The sequence below is a fragment of the Heptranchias perlo genome, unplaced genomic scaffold (assembly GCF_035084215.1).
Source record: "Heptranchias perlo isolate sHepPer1 unplaced genomic scaffold, sHepPer1.hap1 HAP1_SCAFFOLD_442, whole genome shotgun sequence".
NCBI lineage: Eukaryota > Metazoa > Chordata > Chondrichthyes > Hexanchiformes > Hexanchidae > Heptranchias > Heptranchias perlo.
In genome coordinates, this window is record NW_027139456.1 from 185,001 (window position 1) to 190,000 (window position 5,000).

At 54.4% G+C, this 5,000-nt stretch overlaps 3 pseudogenes; all 3 read right to left on the reverse strand.

The window, feature by feature from the left end:
- Positions 1-2,439: 2,439 nt before the first annotated feature.
- LOC137313197 (U2 spliceosomal RNA) lies at positions 2,440-2,556 on the reverse strand (annotated as a pseudogene).
- A 965-nt stretch (positions 2,557-3,521) lies between these two features.
- Positions 3,522-3,638, reverse strand: LOC137313174 (U2 spliceosomal RNA; annotated as a pseudogene).
- Positions 3,639-4,920: 1,282 nt separating this feature from the next.
- Positions 4,921-5,000, reverse strand: part of LOC137313150 (U2 spliceosomal RNA) — a 117-nt pseudogene continuing 37 nt past the window's right edge.

The window sequence follows — 5,000 nt, forward strand, 5'->3', positions numbered from 1 at the left end:
CTCCCTCCCCCCCAGGACTTCCTTCTGAACACCTTTGTCGTTTGAGCGAGGGCCAAAAGCCTGCCTGTGAAAGGGAAGGATCAGCCGGTCAGCCCCCTGCTGGTCGCTGCTGCCAGTGCAGCAGGCGTGCGTGTGTCCTCGGCCTCGTGTCCAGGTCCCTCAGGGACTTGAGGCAGCTCTCCCCGGTGGTCTCGTGGTCAGGACCGGGCTTCGAATCCCAGTCGGGGGGGGATGACTTTCTGCTGCAGATTAATTGGCATGAAGGAAAGTCTCCCCTCCTGAGCGTAAAGCTCCACCCTCACCACCACCACCACCGCCTTTTCCTCCCCTTGACAAACGGACAGACAGACAGTCAGACAGTCAGTCCAGTTCGGGAGCGCAGCTTTCATTAAGCAATGGCGTTTGTGACAACTCATCGTCTGACAGGTTGATGATTTCCCCACACGCCTCCTGCCGAATAAAAGGCTCACCCTCCCGGACACTACCCCCAGAATCACCCACCCCCCCCCCCCCCGGGGTGAATATTAAGCCCGAGAACACCGACTGTAACCAACCGCAGTGAAAAGTTGAAGTGGCAACTCATTAACCAGATTTATTTTGGGCAACTCATTAACCAGATTTTTTGTTCATTTGGTTTATGAGTTGCCAAGTGTAAATCTGGTTAATGAGTTGCCACTTCAACTTTTCACTGCGGTTGGTTACAGTCGGTGTTCTCGGGCTTAATATTCGCCCCGGGGGGGGGGGGGTGTATAGCGGGCGATGGCCGGTGTGGAGTGCGTTTTTTGGGGGTTGATTTTCACTTTGCCTCGCTGGTGGAATTTGTGGGAGGCAGGCAAGGGGATTGGTGTGGGCTGGTGGGCGGCAAGGGAGATGCTTGCTTCGGGGTGTTATCCTCACTTTGGTCCGCTGGTGAGAGTAGGCAGCGGCAGGCCGGCAGGCAGGCAGGCAGGCAAGTGTGATGTAGTGTGGGGTGCAGTGCGGTGCAGTGCAGTGCGGTGCTGCCCTGTCGTTTATGAAAGGTTGTAATGACACTGCTTTGCAGCTGACCATGTCCACTGATTTGTGACGCCCGTATGGAGGCTGATATCTCAGGAGGGCCGAGGCCGATTTCCTCCGGGGACGGCTCGTCGCGTGCGGCAGGACGAGGCGCAGCGGACGGTACCGGGCGCTCGGAGGTGCGGCGCTGCCCGCCGGAGGTACAGCGAAAGGCTGCAAACCGCTTTCCGCCTGCTAACTCGGCGGCCGTCAGACCGACCGACTCCGCTTTACCACCGGAGCTAGAGTCGGGCAAGGGGCACCGAAGGGTACCGGAAGGATCGCGTTCGCACGCCGGGAAGTCGACTAGCGGGCCGCTGAAAGCGAGCCGGGGGCCCCCGGTTTTTCTGTCCCACCTGGAGACTGATATCTCGGGAAGGCCGAGGCCGATTTCCTCCGGGTACGGCTGGTCGCGTGCGGCCGGACCAGGCGCAGCGGACGGTAGCGAGCGGTCGGAGGTGCGGCGCTGCCCGCCGGAGGTACAGCGAAAGTCTGCGAACCGCTTTCCGCCTCCTCTCACCGCACGGCTCTCCATTTCACCCACTGGCGGATTTTCACCCTCCGACTGCTCGCTACCGTCCGCTGCGCCTGGTCCGGGCCCTGTCCGTTGTCATGTTAATGGCAGAGCGGGGCAGGACTGCTTTCACCAGGAACCCGGTTTTCTGGGTCAGAGGTTCCAGGGGAACTGTTTTGTGCGGACTTCCCTGTGTCCGTCCCTCCATGCCTTCCCCCCAGGACTTCCTTCTGAACACCTTTGTCGTTTGAGCGAGGGCCAAAAGCCTGCCTGTGAAAGGGAAGGATCAGCCGGTCGGACCCCTGCTGGTCGCTGCTGCCAGTGCAGCAGGCGTGCGTGTGTCCTCGGCCTCGTGTCCAGGTCCCTCAGGGACTTGAGGCAACTCTCCCCGGTGGTCTCGTGGTCAGGACCGGGCTTCGACTCCCGGTTGGGGGGGGATGACTTTCTGCTGCAGATTAATTGGCACCTCTGAAAGAAAGTCTCCCCTCCTGAGCGTAAAGCTCCACCCTCACCACCACCACCACCGCCTTTTCCTCCCCTTGACAGACAGACAGACAGACAGTCAGTCCAGTTCGGGAGCGCAGCTTTCATTTGGAAGCAGACCCTGCTTGTTTCAAGTCAACGACGCCAAGTTATTTTGCACTTTGAATTATATCGCTACGTGCGAGCGGCACTCAGCCTTGGAGAAGAAAAAAATACCACTGAGCTGAGAAAGTTCTTTTTAAAAAGGTTTCCTTCCACAGCAGCTCTGAGTGAGAGAGAGAGAGGGAGAGAGAGAGAGAGAGAGATATCAGCTTTATTCTCAGTAATAATACACACACACACACACACACACACACACACAGAGACACTGGGAAAGAGCTGATTTTCCTTTTGAATATCTCCCCACGGGGAGCTGCACCGTTCCCAGAGACACTGCAATACTGGGTCGATGCGTGGAGTGGACGGAGCAAGCCCCTATTCCATCTCCCTGTTCTAAAAATCAATTAAAAATAATAATAAATAATATGTGTGTGTGTGTGTGTGTGTGTGTGTGTGTGTGTGTCGGTGTCAGTATCAGTCAGTGAGTCAGTGTCTCTCTCTCTCTCTCTCTCTCTCTCTCTCACTCAGAGCTGCTGTGGAAGGAAACTTTTTTAAAAAGAACTTGCTTATTGAAAGAAAGATGTGTCTCAAGCTGCCGGGCCCTGTCCATTGTCATGTCAATGGCAGGACTGCTTTCACCAGGAACCCGTTTTTCTGGGTCAGAGGTTCCAGGGGACCTGTTTTGTGCGGACTTCCCTGTGTCCGTCCCTCCATGCCTTCCCCCCAGGACTTCCTTCTGAACACCTTTGTCGTTTCAGCGAGGGCCAAAAGCCTGCCTGTGAAAGGGAAGGATCAGCCGGTCAGCCCCCTGTTGGTCGCTGCTGCCAGTGCAGCAGGCGTGCGTGTGTATTCGGCCTCGTGTCCAGGTCCCTCAGGGACTTGAGGCAACTCTCCCCGGTGGTCTCGTGGTCAGGACCGGGCTTCGAATCCCGGTCGGGGGGGATGACTTTCTGCTGCAGATTAATTGGCACCTCTGAAAGAAAGTCTCCCCTCCTGAGCGTAAAGCTCCACCCTCACCACCACCGCCGCCTTTTCCACCCCTTGACAAACAGACAGACAGACAGACAGACAGTCAGTCCAGTTCGGGAGCGCAGCTTTCATTTGGAAGCAGACCCTGCTTGTTTCAAGTCAACGACGCCAAGTTATTTTGCACTTTGAATTATATCGCTACGTGCGAGCGGCACTCAGCCTTGGAGAAGAAAAAAATACCACTGAGCTGAGAAAGGTCTTTTTAAAACGGTTTCCTTCCACAGCAGCTCTGAGTGAGAGAGAGAGAGAGAGAGAGAGAGATATCAGCTTTATTCTCAGTAATAATACACACACACACACACACACACACACACAGAGACACTGGGAAAGAGCTGTTTTTCCTTTTGAATATCTCCCCACAGGGAGCTGCACCGTTCCCAGAAACACTGCAATACTGGGTCGATGCGTGGAGTGGACAGAGCAAGCCCCTAGTCCATCTCCCTGTTCCAAAAATCAATTTAAAATAATAATAAATAATATGTGTGTGTGTGTGTGTGTGTGTGTCGGTGTCAGTATCAGTCAGTCAGTCAGTGTCTCTCTCTCTCTCTCCCTCACACTCAGAGCTGCTGTGGAAGGAAACTTTTTTAAAAAGAACTTGCATATTGAAAGAAAGATGTGTCTCAAGCTGCCGGGCCCTGTCCATTGTCATGTCAATGGCAGGACTGCTTTCACCAGGAACCCGGTTTTGTGGGTCAGAGGTTCCAAAGGACCTGTTTTGTGCGGACTTCCCTGTGTCCGTCCCTCCCTGCCTGCCTTCCCCCCAGGACTTCCTTCTGAACAGCTTTGTCGTTTAAAATAATAATAAATAATATGTGTGTGTGTGTGTGTGTGTGTGTGTGTGTCGGTGTCAGTATCAGTCAGTGAGTCAGTGTCTCTCTCTCTCTCTCTCTCACTCAGAGCTGCTGTGGAAGGAAACTTTTTTAAAAAGAACTTGCTTATTGAAAGAAAGATGTGTCTCAAGCTGCCGGGCCCTGTCCATTGTCATGTCAATGGCAGGACTGCTTTCACCAGGAACCCGGTTTTCTGGGTCAGAGGTTCCAGGGGACCTGTTTTGTGCGGACTTCCCTGTGTCCGTCCCTCCCTGCCTGCCTTCCCCCCAGGACTTCCTTCTGAACACCTTTGTCGTTTCAGCGAGGGCCAAAAGCCTGCCTGTGAAAGGGAAGGATCAGCCGGTCAGCCCCCTGTTGGTCGCTGCTGCCAGTGCAGCAGGCGTGCGTGTGTATTCGGCCTCGTGTCCAGGTCCCTCAGGGACTTGAGGCAACTCTCCCCGGTGGTCTCGTGGTCAGGACCGGGCTTCGAATCCCGGTCGGGGGGGATGGCTTTCTGCTGCAGATTAATTGGCACCTCTGAAAGAAAGTCTCCCCTCCTGAGCGTAAAGCTCCACCCTTAACCACCACCGCCGCCTTTTCCACCCCTTGACAAACAGACAGACAGACAGACAGACAGTCAGTCCAGTTCGGGAGCGCAGCTTTCATTTGGAAGCAGACCCTGCTTGTTTAAAGTCAACGACGCCAAGTTATTTTGCACTTTGAATTATATCGCTACGTGCGAGCGGCACTCAGCCTTGGAGAAGAAAAAAATACCACTGAGCTGAGAAAGGTCTTTTTAAAACGGTTTCCTTCCACAGCAGCTCTGAGTGAGAGAGAGAGAGAGAGAGAGAGAGATATCAGCTTTATTCTCAGTAATAATACACACACACACACACACACACACAGAGACACTGGGAAAGAGCTGTTTTTCCTTTTGAATATCTCCCCACGGGGAGCTGCACCGTTCCCAGAAACACTGCAATACTGGGTCGATGCGTGGAGTGGACGGAGCAAGCCCCTAGTCCATCTCC